The 20,487-nt window shown below is 36.6% G+C and overlaps 1 pseudogene; it reads right to left on the bottom strand.

Annotated features, from left to right (window-relative positions):
* Positions 1-3,962: 3,962 nt before the first annotated feature.
* LOC101396390 (vigilin pseudogene) lies at positions 3,963-7,738 on the bottom strand (annotated as a pseudogene).
* Between the last annotated feature and the right edge of the window lie 12,749 nt (positions 7,739-20,487).

Here is a 20,487-nt window from a genome sequence, read left to right as displayed (position 1 = left end):
CCATACACAAAAATTAACTCAAAATGGATTAAAAACTTGAGTGTGAGACATGAAACTATGAAACTTCTAGAAGAAAGCCTAGCCATTACGCTCTTTGACAGTGGTCTTAGCAACATATTTTCAAGCACCATGTCTGAGCGGGCAAGAGAAACAATAGAAAAAAATAAACAAATGGGACTACATAGAACTAAAAATCTTTTGCACAGCAAAGGAAACCATCAACAAAATGAAAAGACAACCTAACAATTGGGAGAAGATATTTGCAAACCATACATCTGATAAGGGCTTAATCTCCAAAATATATAAAGAACTCATGCATCTCAACAACAAAAAATCTACCAACCCAATTTAAAAATGGGCAAATGACCTGAACAGACATTTCTCCAAAGAAGATATACAGATGGCCAACAGACACATGAAAAGATGTTCAACCTCATTAACTATCAGGGAAATGCAAATCAAAACTACAATGAGATATCACCTCACCCTTGTCAGAATGGCTATAATTAACAAGACAGGAAACAACATGTGTTAGAGAGGATGTGGAGAGAAGGGAACTCTCACACTCTGTTGGTGGGAGTGCAAACTGGTGCAGCCACTATGGAAAACAGTATGGAGATTCCTCAAAAAATTAAGGATAGAACTACCATATGATCCAGTTATTCCACTGCTGGGTATTTATCCAAAGAACTTGAAATCACCAATGCGTAAAGATACATGCACCCCTGTGTTCATTGTAACATTATTCACAATAGCCAAGACTTGGAGGCAACCTAAGTGCCCATCAAGGGACGAATAGATAAAGAAGATGTGGTATATACACACAATGGAATACTACTCAGCCATAAGAAATGATGAAATCCAGCCATTTGTGACAACATGGATGGACATTGAGGGTATTATGCAAAGTGAAATAAGTCAGAGGAAGAAGATCAAATATCGTATAATTTCCCTCATTAAGTAGTAGATAATAACAACAACAAACAAACACATAGAGACAGATATTGGATTGGTGGTTACCAGAGGGGACGAGGGGAGGGAGGAGGGCAAAAGGCATAATTCGGCACAAGTGTGTGGTGATGGGTTGTAGTTAGTATTTGGGTGGTGAACGTGATGTAATCTATGCAGAAATAGAAGTATAATGATGTACACCTGAAATTTATACAATGTTATAAACCAATGTTACTGCAATAAACAAAAAAATTACAAAAATAAAATGAATGAAAATAAATAAATAAATAAAATGAGAGAAAGTGTAAATACAAAAAATTGTAAATGATGATAGGAATTTTGAAAAATTAAAATAAATCATATTAAACAATCCTAAAATAAATTTGAAAATGTAAATAAATTTGGAAAAATTTAGAAAAAAATGTAGGAAAAAATCATCTTACTAGACCAATGACCATGAGACAGAAAACACAGAACTTCCCCATAAGAATTTATACGGCCTAGATGGATTCAGACAGTTCATTCTATCAACTCCTAAAGAGTAAATAATTCAATTCTACTTAAACTATTTCAGAGCATAGGAAAAGAGAAAAGAACTTTCATATTTAACTTTCAAGTGTGTTTTACCTTTGAAGTTTTCTCTTTGGAAATTTTATAATGAGAGAAGTTTTATTTTTGAATTTGTTTTTATCTCCATAATGTTGATTTTGTTCTTGCTGTTATTGTTCTTGTCTTTATACAATTTACTATTGAAATATCTTAATATTCCATTTAATCTCATTGTAGATACTCTAATGGTCTTGTTGAATATCATAGCTAAACATAATTTGAAATGAAATATAGAATAGGGAATTATTTACTTAGCTTTGGAGTAAATTTAATTAATGTATCAATCTAACCCATTTCAGTTTCCAATAGTGACAATATCTAAATTATGATCCAAGTTTCTAGTGAGCAATGGTTGATATTGGAGATGGGCTTCATGCGGGTAAAACAGAAATATCTGGTATGCTGTTAGTAACATTTCTCAATGGTGGGTAATCATATTTCAGATTCACCTGAAGCGTAATAATTAAGCTTAATGGGTTAGGACAAAAATCTAGGTAACATGCCTATAATCCTGAAAGATATTGACTAAGTCCCGTAAAATCAATATTATGCTAAAATAATGTCCACTGAGCCAGGCTAATAACACCAGTTGTTGGTGAAGCTGTGGACCATCAGGAATTCATATACTTCTTGTGGACGTGAAGAAAATTTGGTAATGATTAGTTAAATTTAATGCATATATTTTAGGAGTGTATGTGCACTACCTTGACCCAAGCATCCTTCCTCCAGGAACTGCTCTCCTGCCTCACCTCTGCAAGAAGAGCAGCCTGGTATGATGAAGTAAGTAATGGGTTTTGCACACTGTCATGTAAATCCTCTAATTCTAAATGCTATAGTAAAAACAAAACAAAACAAAATTAGGAGATATTGAGTGCTGGTGATACTAGACATTTGTTTGTGGTGTTTTGGAAAGGCAATATGCAGGTGTACGGAAACCTGAGATCATTTAAAAGAAAATGAGCCACTCCTTAAGATCTGGTCATAATCATTGATACTAAAGGTCCATCTCCATAGTCCCTCTCTTGATATCCCTCACATCCCATACAAGATGTTTCTTAGGTCAATTCATCTAACTATAGCTACATCAGACCCAGAGACAGAGCATTTGTATGCAGAAAGCTTACTAGAGAATAATCTTGGGACGAAGATCTGTTTGAGAATGAACAAAGCGGAATTCGGTAGAGGGAGTTTAGTTCTGATGCAGTCACAACAAGAACTCAGCCAAGTTCATGGTGAGCTCTAGATTTGAGATGATCATGGAGAATTGTCTTGAAATGTGAAAAGGAGGCTAGGTTGACTAGTCATTGGATGGAAGCTGCCCCTGGGAAGAAGACATGATCTTGAGCAAGGTGGCACACTTCACATAAAGAAATTGCTGGGGGAGGGTAGATGCAGATGCTAGACATCAGCTGTTCACAGCAGCATCAGATTGAGTAGTTAGTGCTTCAGTCTTGCAGGGGGCATCTTATTGGTGACCCACATCATCCACTAAAATAACACTTGACATCATTACCCTAAGATTTTACCAGACCTGGGAGATCACTGGAAAGAAGACGAAAACACAGTCTCTTTTGGGTTTGAAATTTTTCTCTAAGGTGGCCTCCTGAAGGGTATGTCTAGGGAATAAAAAACTTATGGAAGTCTCAATCCTCCAATTGGCAGTTAGAAACGTCATCTGAAAAGCCAAAGTAATTCTATGTAATCTGATATTCTTTACATTCCTCGGCTTTTTTTAATCTCCTCTAACATCACTGTTATGCTACTTTTGATATGCAATCACTCCAATACAACACCCAGCACCTAATCATGTTGTCCAACGTTCATTTTTATCCCTATTCTATAAGCCAAGTTAGATGAACAATTTGGCTGTTGGAAAAGAAACTGATTTCACTCTACAAAAGAGAAGACTGGAAGTAATGCAAATAACAACACCTGAAAAAAAAGTAAAACTAGCACAACCAGTTTTAGTTTTTGCGAAGTCAAAATTTATTCCTTGGGATAATGACACAAATGTAATCTCCTTGCCATATTGTTGACTTCTCATAACGAAAGTTAAGTGAATAATGACATGCTAAGAAGACCATGAAATTTAGGATGCATGTGGTATTTGTTTAATATTTTAATGAACTATGTTTAAAACAATGGAAAGTGTGTCCCTTAAAAGAAATGTCAGAAACAGTTCTGAGTGGAAATTGGACAGTACATTGGTAATTACTGCACACACAGAATTGAGTCCTTTACTTTTATTATAACATATTTTGGAGAATTCAAAGAAGAATGTATTGGAGGCAAAAGTGTAAGAAATGTGTATATGATCCAGAAGCAGGGTCAGTTTAGAAAGAATTTTTGATGGCATTTTTATGCTTGCTGGAACAATTTGAGGGTTTTTTTTTTTTTTGTGATCATTGTTTGCCTCTCCAAGAGTGACCCTTAGGATCCACTTGATGCCCCAAGCTGGGAAAATCTTCAAAATTGTTTATGTCTGGGATCTTTTCTATGGTGTTTTCGGTACAGGGAACATCTTTTACTGCAAAACTCTTGCATGGAGCATAGGATAACTTGCACAGAGAGATCTTCTTTCTTTGCTCCTGCTGAGACTCATGCTTTTGGTAACAGCTAGATAATGTTTCTCAAGACTGAGGATATGATCAATTGCTTTTGTGACGTTATTAGGGAGTCCAATCACAGTGACAATATTTGGATTTGGGGCTCTTCTCGAAGGGAAATTGATGTCTACTTGGAACTGATTCATGATTTTATGAATGGTTTTTCCATGGAATCCAATAATGTGGCCATGAACACGGTGGTTTAGTGGGATTTGCTTAGTAATTGTTTCTTCAAATTTATGCACCATTTTCATTATTGTATCTTGGGCAGCTACGGTGTTATTTTCATATCCAGTAATGGTGATTTGGTCTTGTATCTTATTGCTCCCTTTACTTGGAAAATCAATAGCAACTTCATGCTTTAAGCAAATCTGAGTAATAACTAACCCTTTTTGACCAATGATCTTAGGGTAGTGTTTGGGGTCTACTGTGAACTTGAGTTTAAAATTTCTTAATACCTGATCTTCTACTTCATTTTGTAAAGCCTTCACTTGTTCTCGTAATCTAGCCTTGGCTTGTTCCACATTTGCAGCAATGCCGGTGATGAAAATCGTATCAGACTCTAATCCAGGTGCTGACATCTGTATATTAACTTCAAACTCATCCATTATCTTTTGTATCTCACTTCCTTTCTGACCAATGATATAATGATGTAGGTCAAAGGGCACATCTACTTCAACAGTCACAGGAATTAAAGCCTCAAGGGCTTTCATGGCTGCTTTACACTTTTCCTTTCGGCCTGAGATAAATATGGTGTCACATTTTCTTGGGGAAATACCAGCAGCTTCTGTAGTGCTCTTTTCCCTAATTTCTTCCTCATTTTTCTGAACAACTGGATCTATACTAGTAACTGAGTTCTCCTTTTTGTCTGGGAATTTGATTTGGACATTATAATCTCTAGTAATTTGTTGGATTCGAGAACACATTGGTCCCATGATAAAATGATGGAACTTCTGGGGAATAACACATTCTGTTGTGACTTGAGTATCCAAGTTCTCAATAATCTCTTGAATGTGTTTCTTGGCTGCTTCCACACATAATTTTGTTCCTTTGATTGTGACTTTATTGCTCTGTTTTCCTGAATGTGAAAAGTTAATAATAACACCACCATACTCCTCAGTCATCTCACGTAAAACCTGGCCTCCTTTCATGAGAAAATGATGGTGGTAAATGGGATTTATCAGTATGTTGTCCTCTACCACATTATCTAGATTTGTAATTAGAGTCTCTAGTTCCTTTTGTGCATCTTTGACAGCCTTCTCTGTCCCTGTGATAGTTAACAATTCTTGATCCTTGTCCTCAGGGTTAGGGAAGATGATGCACGCTCCAGTCTCATTACAGACTTTGGGAACATTGCCACCATTTTTACTCAGGAGAAATTTGTGATACTGTGGCTTTACATGGAGAATCACAACATAACTCTTGGTTTGTTTTTCTTCTGCTAGTTGTAGCAGCTTTTTCTTGGCCTTTTCAACACTTTGAGTAGGGCCCCTAATAATGACTCTTTGAAGGTCTGAGTTGGTTTTTGGAAAGTGGATGTGGATCCTTCCACATTCTTCCATGATTGAACCAATCAAACAGTCTTTAGAATCAATGAGAGATTTGTGTAGATTGGAAGGAATATAAATTTCCACCTCTGAAATATTGGTTATATGTTTCTGAGTTGAAAGAATCCAATTACAAGCTACTTCACAATTTGCTGGTTTTCCACTGATGACAATATTTTCTGAGTTGCCACTTGCTGATGGAGGATTAATTTTAGTTTTTCTTGCTGCACAGATTTTTTTTATGTTTGCACCTCCTTTTTCAATCACATTTCTGTGAGGCTTTTTACAGATGGGAATAGTTACAGAATAGCTACTTTCTGCAATGTCTGTCACCACATTCTCCAAATACTGTGTGCATTTTTCTATTTCATGTTTTGGCCCTCTAAGTTGGACAACGTCACTTTTTTGTGCTCGGTCAGGGAAATTAATCTTAACCTCTGGGAATTTCTTACAGATGTCCTGGATCCATTCACCTTTCCGCCCAATGATTACATGGTGAAATCTTTGCTCAATGATTAAGTCCCTGCTGTGTTCATTTTCTAAATGACCAGCAAGTTCAAGAAGTTCTCTCTTGGCTTGTTGGACACCCTGAGATGCCCCCTCAATTCTGACCAAGTTATTCTTTTCATTTTTAGGTGAGATTAGCACAGAAACTTTATTCCTGTCTTCAATTTGGTTTATTATAGCACCATTCTTTCCTATCAGGTGCTTGTGAAACTTATAGTCAACACTGATTTCTGCATAGTCCATCCTGTTAATTAGATCTTTGACTATGACCTCAATTTGTTCTTGAGCATAATTCACATCTTCTGTTGGTCCTTTTATTGTAATTTTGTCTCCTTCAGAAAATTCTATGCGAACTTTTGGCATGTTCTGAGTGATTTTGGATATATTACAGCCTTTCTTACCAATAATAAATCTGTGAAGCCAAGAAGGTACAGAGATAGAGGAAACAGTATAAACCTTGGTCTTCCAACTGTCTTTAGTAAATGCCTTTCTTAAGCTTTCAGACTCACCGTGGTGTGTCACAGAATCTGACGTGCTTTCTAAGGGTGAGATCTCTATTGAAATTCCAGTTCTTTCCAAGATCTCCCTAACAGAATTTTTCTTGGCACCTATCGTACACTTGTGCTGAAATTTCATCTCCACATCTATGGGTGTGGTTTTCTTTTTGGTGTTCTCAAAAATATCTTTTACATAAGCCTGAGCCTGATCAAGTTGTTGCTTGTTTTCAGTAAAGCTTATTTGTGTCTGATTGACACTAGGTGGTGGAATATGGATGGGTGCCTCTGTTTCCTGTATAATTTTGTCAAAAGTTTTATTGCATGGTCCAGGAGTGAAAGGATAAAAAGCCTTTTTTACATGTGACTTCTCTGCAGCACACTTGTCTTGTTCAGCAGATATAAGTAAGACATTATGTAGAGCCTTCTTCATAACCTCTTTGGTGTCAACAATATTAATCCAGTTGCTCTGGTTATCTGGGCGTAAAAGCAGGATGTTGGTTGCATCTTTTTGTTCCAAGTCTTGTATTTTTCCTCCAGTCTTGCCTTTAACAAAGCAATGATGTTCTTTGGGAGTGGGCACTGTGGTTAAAACTTGATCCTGAAACCATGCAAAAATCTCCTTTTGAGCTTTCATGACAGTTTCTGGCTTACCAGAAACTTTAATGCAGAGGCCTTGGTCTTTGACAAAAGTTAATTCTAGGTTGGCACCAGTCTTTTGCATGATATCTAGGTAGAATTTTCCTTGTCTACCTTCATCAAACTGATTCACATACTGTTCCTCCTCTAGAGGCAGATAAAGGACTTGAGTGATGACTGAGGCCATGAGAGGTTGACTATTATTGCTTGAGAATTCAGCAGGTTCCTGAGCATTTTCCAACCAATTTGTTTTCTCTAGGAGTTGATTGAATTTATCTTTGTAGGTTGGAGTGCCAGTATCCTCTTCTGAATTTAAAGCAGTAACATAATTGTCTTTTTGAATATACCTACTTTGGTGCTCAGTTAAATTTTCTTTGGAACTCATTGTTGATTTTCAACTACTTACAATTTAGATATATTGCAAAATGGTCAGAAACCAGAAAATTCTTCTTGTAGCTGCCTTTTCTAATGTTACTGTGAGGGAAAAATAGACATTTAAAGATGTAATTTCTTTCCAAACTAATCTCTAAATTCATGTCAATAAAAAATGAAATCCTAATATTTACACAATTTGACAAAAATGTCCAAGGTTCATCTATTCTACTCTTATGAGAGCACCAAGATAAGTCTTAAATTATAGGGACTGTGAAGAAACAGCCACAATTTTTCTAAAAAAGAGAAAAATATCCTTTGATTGTTCTTATTAGAGTCATCAACCAGCCCCATTTTGCCTAAGTGAACGTCATCATTTTTTGATCCTTAGCACTACAGGCTGCAAATTACTTTTGGAAAAATATAATTCTCTAATCTTCAATGCTACCACATTTTCTAGGGTTCCTGATTTTTAACAGCTTTATTGAAGAATAATTTATATACTATAAAATTCACACACGTTATGCGTACAATTTAATGATTTTTAGTTAATTTACCATGGCATGCAACTCTCAAAACAACCCACTTTTAGAACATTTCCATAACCCCAAAGAGATCCCCCATACTCATTTGCATGCAACTCTGCTAGAATACCCACACCCAGGCAAACACTAATTTATTCATTTTTATTTTATTTGTTTACTAATTTATTTATTTTTTTCTGCAGACTTGCCTTTTCTGGACATTTTGTTAAAATATTATTATACAGTACATGGGGTCTCTTGCACCTTGACTCTTTGCCTTACCATAATGTTTTTGAGTTTCACCAATGTTATAGCTTATATCAGTAATATATTCCTTTTTATTGCTGAATAATGTTTCAGTTATTTTACCTTAATAACTATTCTGACTCAATCTCCTTCCTGGCTCCAAAACCTCCAGTGGGATTCTACGTATTGAAAAAGAATTTGCAGAAGTCCAGACTTCCCAAGGTGGAGATTCCAGCATGCCATTGGAGCCAAAAAAAATATGTGTTTAGTCACAGTGGAGATGGTAAGAGGAACTTTCCCAGTGCTGCACTCCCCAGCCCCCCAGTAAAGCAACACTGCACAGGGTTGAAATATCTGGTGGTGGTGACCTCTCCTGCAGGACAAAAACAGCAGTGAGTGAGTGCCTCGCTACTCCAGAAGAGTGGGATGCTGCTAGAGAAACCAATTTCTCTCCAGCAGGACCCAGAATACTAAGTGGAGATCTCCATAATTTGGGGAAAAGAGGAGACCCAGAGAGGCAGATAACATCAAATGGCATTAAAAGGACATGGTTCTTGCTGACTGTGCTCAAAACTTCAACAGGAAATCCACTCAGGAGCTTCTAGGAGTACCTCACCCGAAGAGATCCCCAACAAGTCTTCAGGCACCCTCAATGCTGTGAATGCTAAACCCACACCTGCCCCCACTCTGTGGCCAGCTCCTTGTACATGCTCCCAAATGCAGTTGCAAAAGCAAGTCCAGTAATCAGAGTGCTATAAGAGACACAGACCAGGATTGTGGACAAGGGAGAAGCCACAAACTTGAGCTATAGCACTACCCTCTGGAAAACAAGAGAAGTTTCCAGTAGTCAGCCTGCTGAGTGATAAGAACCAATGAAGACAGAAAATATTAAGAATTCTGCCACAAGAAGGAGCAAGAAGAGTGGAGCAGATGTACCCATACAAAGGCACAAAAAACCCCATATATAACAGCATCAACAAATAGTATACCCCATCTGAAGGCAACCACTAAAGATTTAAGGTTTCTGCTATTTCAAATATGAAAGTAGCAATGAAAAACTACAAGGATCATAAAAAATAAAGGAAATGTATCATCGCTAAAAATAACAATAATTCTCCAGTAACTGAGCTGAATGGCACAGATTTTTGCAATTTAGGTGATAAAATATTCAAAATAGCTGTTTTGAGGAAACTCAATGAGCTACAAGAAAACTCAGAAAGACAACTCATTGAAATGAGAAAAAAAAAATACATGAACAAAATATTTCCCAAACTGTTAGAAATCATAAAAAGACAGAAATTCTGGAGCTGAAAAATTCAATGAATTAAGTAAAAAATGTAATAGAGATCATCAACAGCAGAGTAGAGCAAATGGAAGACAAAATAAATGAGCTACAGAACAGAAATTTTGAAACAACTCAGTCAGAGCAGAACAACAACAAAAAAAGAGCAAAGAAAGCCTATGTGATTCATGCAATTCATTCAAGAGAACATGTATTAGAATAATCAGAATTGCAGAAAGAGAAGAGAAGGAGAAGAGGGCAAAAATTTTAGTCTTTCATTATCTGAAACTTTCAGTGATCTGTACTTAAAATGCCGTGTTCTCTATTAAACAAAAGTCAGGAACTGAAAGGATATTGGAATGTATTTTATTTATATGGGATTTTAAGAGCATAGGAAAGGCCTCTCTTCTAAATAAAGTTCAGTACATTACAAATTCAGATACTCAGACTCCTCCACACAATACTATTGTCAGAAAACTTCAAAAGGATTTTCTTTGATCTGCTCTCAAAGTAAACATATCAACTGTTACTAAGAATTCACAGATGCCTTCATAAAAATTTAAAAAATTACAGTTCAATATGAATGTTCAAGCAGAGATGATGAATGTATATCATCTATAGAATTTCTAGGTAGAATTTAAATTATTTAATAAAGGGTTTATTTACTCCCACATTCAGCACTCTTTTTTTTTTTTAATATTCTGCTTTGAATGTAAACTTGTTGAGATGTAAAAATGTAAAAGTATTTTATTTTTTAATGATGGGCTTTGGCACTAAAAATAAAAGATGCACACACAAACACACATACATATAAAATACTCTCAGAAAGTCTTGCATTATTTTAAACCTAGCCATTTGAGGAATTAAAAAAATGGTTCAATGATTTAATCAAAAAGTGTTGAATAAATATGCAGTGTTGTTTTAAGTGATTTTACAATCAAAAGACAATGGCCTGTCTATTGAATTTTAAATTTCATTATAAATATATTGCTGTGCATACCTACAAACACCCCCACATGTGTATGTGTGTGAGTGTGTGTGATTCTTTTACCTGTAAAGGGTGAATTATCAGACAGATGTAAGTTATCTCTAAAGCACTATGCACCTAAAGACTGTCAGGGCAATTTGTGCAAAATTTTGAGCAACTATGTGACATAAAATATTAAACCCAACCAAGTTATATTTAAGATGTATTCAACTGGACTAGTAATTAAAAATTAAAAATCTAAAAAGAAAGAGAAACTATGTTATAAAATACTGATGGTGAAATCAAAAACATAAAAGATGAACTATGAGGAAAGATAAAAATGTTGACATGCACAGAAGTTGCTAGAAAAAAGATCGTCATCCAACATCATCATCATTATCATCATCATCACCATCATCATCAATAGAGAAATATCAAAACACAGTCCAGTAGAAGTTTCAAATGTCAAAAGAAAAAGAAAGAATCCTACAAAAATCCACAAATAAAAAAATATAGCTGCAAGGGGTAAATTACCAGACTGGTCTGAGTAGGCTTTGAACCATTATGCATCCAAGGACTGCCAGGTCAACTTAGAATTTTGATGGACTTTATAATCTAACATAAAACCCAACCAAGGGAGGAGAGATGTCAAGATGATGGCATAAGCAGACTCTGAACTCACCTCTTCCCACGGGCACAGCCAATTTACAACTACTCCTGGAAAAATTACCCCTGAGAGAGAACTGAAAACTGGATAAGAGGAACTCCTGCAACAAAGGACAATGCTAATTGAGGTGAAAGACTAGGAAACTCCCTTCTGGAGAGATAAAACACCATCTTCACAAGCTGTAGTGCTTCCGGGTGCCCAGGAGCAGCCCAAAGGTACGCAGCTCTCCCTGGAGGAGCAGGGCTCTGAGCCGGGGAGCACACCTGCTGTGGGTATTTTGTGGACCCAGCACAATCAAGACAAGTGGCATAAGATGTGACTTTGCCTGCTACTAAAACACTGGGGAGTACCCCCCAAAAAGCTGGTTCACAAAGAAATTAAAACTGGCTCTTAAAGGGCCCATGTGCAAACTCACCCATTTCAGACAGCAACGTAAAATCACCAGAAAGAAAGGTGCACAGTTCTTTGGTGAAAAGAGACTTACCTGATAGGCTCTGAGGGCATTGGGGTGAGAGGTGAGACCTTTCCAGGGACTGGGACATTAGCAGCAGCCCTTGTTGTACCCTGGTGTGGGCATGCTGACACAGACACAATTGGAGTTCTCCCTTGGGCCTACTAGCCCAGGGTCTGACACATTCACTAGAGTACCAATTTAATCCAGCTCAGCCAGGGCGGGCAGCCCGGCATAGGGACAGGCCCCACCCAACAACAAACCCTCACGCAACTCGTGGGCCTGCATAGATTGGTGACTGGATTCTCTGCAGCCTGGCAACTCAGCCCACTTCAATAGGGCAGGGCGTGCACAAGGAGTGGGTGGAGAGTGTCAGGCGGTGGTGGAATGTGTGGGGCTCCCACCGTGGAGAGACTGGGTCCACTTCAGGAGGTTAGGGCGTGCACATGAGGCGGGACTGTGTTGACTGTGTGTGTGGACCTGTGGGTGGCAGGTCTTGTCAGCTGCAGAAGACTTGTGCTTCACAAAGACCCACATAGGGGTTTTGCCCCATGTCCCAAAGCCTGAAACAATTGGGTGCTCCCGTGCCTGAGGCCAGCCCCAAACAGCAGCAATCCCCAGAGAGCTGACAAGAGACCTAAAGGCTGGAGACATAGCAATTGTAAGCATCTGAGCCTAACAACCTGCCACACTGGGGCCCTACTCACTTAAAAGAAATAATGCAACACAAATGTGGTATTAGAACTTGAAGCCAACTGTGCTGGGGTTTCCCACAAGTGACAAAGAGACTGAAGGGCCCACAACAACTACAAGCAGCTGAGCATTACAACAGCTTTCCAGGAGCATAACTCAGCCTCCATGGTTGCCTACGGGGAGAGCAAACATGCCACAACAGAAGGAAACATGTAGCCCACACAGGGGTCACTCCTGGAAGATTGAGAACTGAGGGAAGCACACTGCAAGCCTCGCAAGGCATCACTTATACAAGGTCACCTATCGAAGAGCAGGAGACATAGATGACCTACCTAATACACAGACACAAGCACAGGGAAAGAGGAAAAATAAGAAGGCAAAGGAATACATTCCAAGTAAGGGAACAGGACAAAACCCCAGAAAACGAACTAAGTGAAACAGAAACGAGCAACCTACCCAACAGAGAGTACAAACAAAGAGGGTTAAGAATGCTCACTGATCTGGGGAGAAGAATAGATGATATCAGTGAGAATGTCAACAAAGAAAAGGAAGATATAAAAAAGAACCAGTCAGAAATGAAGAATACAATACTGGAAATGAAAAATTCACTAGAGGGATTCAAAAGCAGAGCAGAGGATACAGAAGAATGGATCTGTGAGCTGGACGAAAGATTAGAAGAAATTACGCAAGCTGAACAGACAAAATAAAAAAGAATTAAAAAGAGTGAGGACAGTCTAAGGGACCTCTGGGACAACATCAAACAAAGTAACATTCGTGTTATAGATGTCCCAGAAGGAGAAGAGCAAGATAAAGAGGCAGAGAATCTGTTTGAAGAAATAATAGCTGAAAATTCCCTAACCTAAAGGAAGGAAACAAACATCAAGGTACAGGAAGCACAGAGAGCCCCAAACAAGATAAACCCAAAGAGGCCCACACCAAGACACATCATAATCAAAATGTCCAGAATTAAAGATAAAGAGAGAATCCTAAAAGCCGCAAGAGAAAGACAAGTTATATACAAAGGAAACCCTGTGAGGCTTTCAGCTGACTTCACAGCAGAAACCTTAAAGGTTAGAAGAGAGTGGCATGATATATTTAAAGTGCTAAAAGGAAAAAATTTACAGTCAAGAATACTCTACCCAGCAAAGTTATTATTCAAAATGGAAGGAGAGATAAAAAGTTTCCCAGACAAGCAAAAATTAAAGTAGTTTGTCACCAAGAAACCAATGTTACAAGGAATGTTAAAGGGACTGATTTAAGGAGAAAAGAGATGACCACAAATGAGAATTATTATCTATTTCCATGATAAGAGGGTAGTGGATACAATTGCACAAAAACGAGGTTAGATATGATATCAAAAACATAAAATGAGGGAGGAAAGGAGTTGAAGAGCAGAGCTTTCAGACAGAGGTCAAACTACAGAGATCATCAATTCTGTATAGAGGACTACTAAAACACTGAGAAAAAAAGTTAAAAAATGGCAGTAAGTACATACTTATCAATAGCTACTTCAAACTTCAATGGACTAAACGCTCCAATTAAAAGGCATAAAGTGGCTGATTGGATAAAAAAACAAGACCCATATATATTCTGCATACAAGAGACACACTTCTGACCTAAAGACACTGACAAACTGAAAGTGAAGGGGTAGAAAAAGGTACTTCACGCAAATGGAAATAAAAAGAAAGCTGGGGTAGCAATACTCATATCAGACAAAATAGACTTTAAAACAAAAACTGTAAAAAGAGACAAAGAAGGGCATTACATAATGATTGAGGGAACAATCCAACAAGAGGATATAACACTTGTAAATATCTACACACCCAACTTAGGAACACCTAAATATTTAAAGCAATTATTAACAGACATAAAAAAAGAAATAGACAGTAACACAATAATAATAGGGGACTTTAACACTCCACTTACATCAATGGATAGATCATCCAAACAGAAGATCAATAAGGAAACATTGGCCTTAAATGACACACTAGAACAGATGGACATAGTAGATATATACAGAACATTGCATCGCAAAACTGAAGAATACACGTTCTTTTCAAATGCACATGGAACATTCTCTAAGACTGATCACATATTAGACCACAAAAAAACAAGTCTCCATAAATTTAAGAAGATTGAAAGAACACCAAGCATCTTTTCTGTCCACAGCGGCATGAAACTAGAAATCAACTATAGGAAGAAAATCAGAAAAGCCATGAATACATGCAGTTTAAACAAAACGCCACTGAATGACGATTGGTTCAATGAAGAAATCAAAGGAGAAATCAAAAAATACCTGGAGACAAATGAAAATGAAAATATGACATACCTGTACATAGGGGATACAGCAAAAGCGGTTCTGAGAGGGAAGTTTATAGCAATACAGGCCTATCTCAATAAATAAGACAAATCTCAAATAAATAATCAAACAATGCACCTAAAGGAACTTGAAAAAGAAGAAACAACACAGCCCAAAATGAGTAGAAGAAGGAAAATAATAAAAATCAGAGCAGAAATAAAAGAAACAGAGACTAAAAATAACAATAGAAAATATTAATAAAAGCAAGAGCTGGTTCTCTGAAAAGATAAACAAAATTGACAAATCTTTAGCTAGACTCATCAAGAAAAAAAGAGAGAAGGCAGAAATAAGTAAAATCAGCAATGAAAGAGGAGAAATTAAAACAGATACCTCAGGAATACAAAAGATTATGAGAGAATACTATGAAAAGCTGTATGCCAACCAATTCGAAAATCTGGAAGAAATGGATAAGTTCTTAGAATCATACAACCTTCCAAAAGTGGATCAAGAAGAAATAGAGAATGTGAATAGACCAATCACCAGTAAGGAGACCGAAACAGTAATCAAATGCCTCCCCAAAAATAAAAGTCCAGGACCAGATGGCTTCCCTGGTGAATTCTACCAAACATTCAAAGAAGACTTAATATCTATCCTTCTCAAACTCTTCCAAAAAATTGAGGAGATGGGGAAGCTCCCTAACTCATTCTACGAATCCGACATTACCCTGATACCAAAAGCAGACAAGGACAACACAAAAAAAGAAAATTACAGGCCAATATCACTGAAGAACATCGATGCAAAAATCCTCAACAAAATACTAGCAAATGGAATACAACAATACATTAAAAAGATTATACACCATGATCAAGTGGGATTTATTCCAGGGATGCAGGTATGGTTCAACAGTCGCAAATAAATCAATGTGATACACCACATTAAAAAAATCAATAATAAAAATCACATGATCGTCTCAATATATGCAAAGAAAGCATTTTAACAGATACAGCATCCATTTATGATAAAAAACTCTGAATAAAATGTGTATAGAAGGAAAGTACCTCAACATAATAAAGACCATATATGACAAACCCACAGCTAATATCATTCTCAATGGTGAAAAACTGAAAGTTATACCTCTAAGAACAGGAACCAGACAAGGATGTCCACTGTCACCACTCCTATTTAACACAGTACTGGAAGTCCTAGCCAGAGAAATCACGCAAGAAAAAGAAATAAAAGGGATCCAAATTGGAAAGGAAGAAATGAAACTCTCACTATTTGCAGATTACATGATTTTATACATAGAAAACCCTAAAGAATCCACCAAAAAAATTTTAGAAGTAATAAATGAATACAGTAAAGATGCAGAATACAAAATCAACATACAAAAATCAGTTGCATTTCTATACACTAACAACGAAGTAGCAGAAAGAGAAATTAAGTATACAATCCCATTTACAATTGCAACAAAAAGAATAAAATACCTAGCAATAAACTTAACCAAAGAGGTGAAAGAGCTGTACACCGAAAACTATAAAACATTGCTGAAAGAAATTGAAGAAGACACAAAGAAATGAAAAGATATTCTGTACTCTTGGATTGGAAGAATTAACACAGTTAAGATGTCCATGCTTCCTAAAGCCATCTATAGATTCAATGCAATCCCTATCAAAGTTCCAACAACACTTTTCACAGAAATAGAACAAAGAATCCTAAAATTTATATGGAACAACAAAAGACCCCGAATAGCTAAAGGAATCCTGAGAATAAATAACAAAGCTGGAGGTATCACACTCCCTGATTTCAAAATATACTACAAAGCTATAGTAACCAAAACAGCATGGTACTGGCACAAAAACAGACACACAGATCAATGGAATAGAATCGAAAGCCCAGAAAGAAACCCACATATCTATGGACAGCTAAACTTCGACAAAGGAGCCAAGAACATACAATGGAGAAAAGAAAGTCTCTTCAACAAATGGTGTTGGGAAAACTGGATAGCCACATACAAAAAAATGAAAGTAGACCCTGAACTTACATCATACACAAAAATTAACTCAAAATGATTTAAAGATTTGAGTGTAAGACCTGAAACTATGAAACTTCTACAGTAAAACATAGACAGTACGCTCTTCGACATCAGTCTTAGCAACATATTTTCAAGCACCATGTCTGACCGGGCAAGAGAAACAGTAGAAAAAATAAACAAATGGGACTACATCAAACTAAAAAGCTCCTGCACAACAAAGGAAACCATCAACAAAACGAAAAGACAATCTAACAATTGGAAGAAGATATTTGCAAACCATACATCTGATAAGGGCTTAATCTCCAAAATATATAAAGAACTGATGCATCTCAACAACAAAAAAACTAACAACCTAATTACAAAATGGGCAAAAGACATGAACAGATATTTCTCCACAGAAGATATACAGACGTCCAACAGGACCATGAAAAGATGTTCAACATCATTAACTATCAGGGAAATGCAAATCTAAACTACAATGAGATATCACCTCATGCCCATCAGAATGGCTATAATTAACAAGACAGGAAACAACAAGTGTTGGAGAGGATGTGGAGAGAAGGGAACTCTCACACACTGCTGGTGGGAGGGCAAACTGGTGCAGCCACTATGGAAAATAGTATGGAGATTCTTCAAAAAATTAAGGATAGAACTACCATATGATCCAGCTATTCCACTGTTGGGTATTTATCCAAAGAACTTGGAAACATCAATGCATAAAGATACATGCACCCTTGTGTTCATTGCAGCGTTATTCACAATAGTCAAGACTTGGAAGCAACCTAAGGGCTCATCAAGGGACGAATGGATAAGGAAGATGTGGTATATATACACAATGGAATACTACTCAGCCATAAGAAACGATGAAATCCAGCCATTTGTGACAACATGGATGGACATTGTGGGTATTATGCAAAGTGAAATAAGTCAGAGGGAGAAGGTCAAATACCGTATGATCTCACTCATTAAGTAGTAGATACTAACAACAACAAACAAACACATAGAGACAGAGATTGGATTGGTAGTTACCAGAGGGGAAGGGGAGAAGAAGGAGGGAGAAAGGGATAATTCGGCACACGTGTGTGGTGATGGGTTGTAATTAGCATTTTGGTGGTGAACATGATGTAATCTTTGCAGAAATAGAAGTATAATGATGTACATCTGAAATTTATACAATGTTATAAACCAATGTTACTGCAATAAACAAAAAATTAAAAACAAAATAAAATAAATGTATAACAAATTAAAAAAAAAAAACTCAACCAAGGCAGAAACATGTTCATAGTAGTGATATCAGCCCATACTAGCATATTAAAGTTACACCTAACTCAAGTAGTAGATGAAAATTGAATAACTACCTATAAATACATAAATATATACATGATATTAAAATACAAAAATACATAATATATAGGTTTAATTAGTAATTACAGCTTCAAAGGTATGGTGGATACGCTGATCATAAATATGTATAAATTGTGAGGATATATTACAATATGTACCAGAAGAGGAATAATTAGAATGTGACAATATATGAATGTATCTGGCACACTTCCAAAAATCAATGATTAAGAAAAATAGGTGACCTGCCAAAGTTGAATTGTCAGACTGATGTCAGATGACATTGTCATTGTGCATCAGAAGATTGTCTGGGCAACTTCAAACTTTGAGGGACTTTATGATCTTACATTGAAAAAGTCAATCAATTTCGCCATATATATATATAATATAACAAATATACACCAGGATAATATTAAAGAAAACAAACCAATATCTATATATAATCTGGTAAAACTTTCAAAGATGAAGGATAAAGTTAGAAACCCCCCAAAATCCAGAAAAAGTAAAATGATTTTACCTGAAAGGGTGAATAATCACACTGGTCTAAGGTGGCTCTGAAACACTGGGTGCATGAAGGTTGTTAGAACAACATAAAATCTTGAGAGACTTTATGATATCACAGTTAAAAAGCCAACAAAGTTGGTCACATGTTCACAGTACTAGCATTGGCCTAGGCTAGGGCATTAAAGTGATATATATAAATAAAAATATAAAAAAGAAAAAAAGGCACAAATAAAATAGAGATAAAATATATGGCAATTAAAGAGAGAAAAAATGAATAATTTGGAAGAAGTGATAATAGAGTGACAAGCACTGATATGATAAAATTTTCATATACTGAAGTATACAGGGAAGCCATTATGATTTAAACTTGAAATTTTATTTCAACCAAGAGGACTGACTTGTGGTTTGTCAAATATACATTGTACATCTGCTTTAATCATTATCTTAAGTAAAGAATGTTCTCTTTGAAGACAAGAATTGGTGCCTCCCTTCCTATGACACCAGCATTCTTTGAAAATAAGTCTCCCTTTCCATAGCTCTGGGGTCATGTCAGCCCATTGCATACATGCTAATCTCTAACAAAATATATCTTTGGACCTTTGAAAAAATGTACCCCTGTCATGCTCGGTATATGTCTCTTTGTTTGAAAATGGTATATAACTGTGCAGAAAATCACTTTTCTCCAGAGTGTTTCCTTCCTTTGTGAAGGCTGCAGTCCCAGGATATAGTGCTCAGTTTGGCTCAAATAAAACTCTCTCTCCCTTTCTCTTACAATAGAATGATTACTGATTATTTACATTGAGAGCACATATAAGGAAGATGGCTGAAAATTAGACCATTACAATTATATTCTTAAAAAAGAAAAAAATTCCAGAGCTGAAGATGTAAATCAAACAAATAACACACCATATCATAATAAAGTAAGCCAATATCTAGACATAATCTAGTGGAACTTTCAAACATCAACAGTAAACTTAGAAACTTACAAAATCCAGAAAAGACAAAATAAATATTACCTGGAAAGAGGTATCAGACTAGTCTAATTTGGCTCTGAAGCATTATGTACATGAATGTTGTTGCCATGACAACCTAGAATTTTGAGAAAGTTTCTGATCTCACAGTGAAAAACCAATCAAGATGGCCACATGTTCACCGTGCTGAGTTTGACCTAGGCTAGGATATCAATGATACACACAAATGATAGATACAAATTCAAAGACAAAAAACAAAAAGTAAAAAAGCCCTCAGACATCGTGCTATAAAATATATCACCATATAGTGTATTAAAGAAATATAAAATTAATAACTTGGAATGAGTGATAACAGAGTGAAAAGTATATAATAAGGGTGGTAGCTGAGAAAGACCATTACAATTATATTTTTTAAAAAAAGTTACAAGGCCGGCCCCATGGGTTAGCAGTTAAGTGCGAACGCTCCGCTACTGGCGGCCTGGGTTTGGATCCTGGGTGCGCACCAAAGCACCACTTGTCCAGCCATGCTGAGGCGGCATCCCACATACAGCAACTAGAAGGATGTGCAACTATGACATACAACTATCTACTGGGGCTTTGGGGGAAAAAAGGAGGAGGATTGGCAATAGATGTTAGCTCAGAGCCGGTCTTCCTCAGCAAAAAGAGGAGAATTAGCATGGATGTTAGCTCAGGGCTGATCTTCCTCACCAAAAAAAAAAAAAAAAGTTACAGAAAATGTAAGTCAAACAAAAATCACACCACAATAATCAAAAAGGAAAGATGCT

Source organism: Ceratotherium simum, chromosome X, assembly GCF_057802395.1.
Source record: "Ceratotherium simum simum isolate JZ-2026a chromosome X, ASM5780239v1, whole genome shotgun sequence".
Lineage (NCBI taxonomy): Eukaryota > Metazoa > Chordata > Mammalia > Perissodactyla > Rhinocerotidae > Ceratotherium > Ceratotherium simum.
Note: the sequence above shows the minus strand (reverse complement) of the source record. Positions and strands in the feature narration are given on the sequence as shown.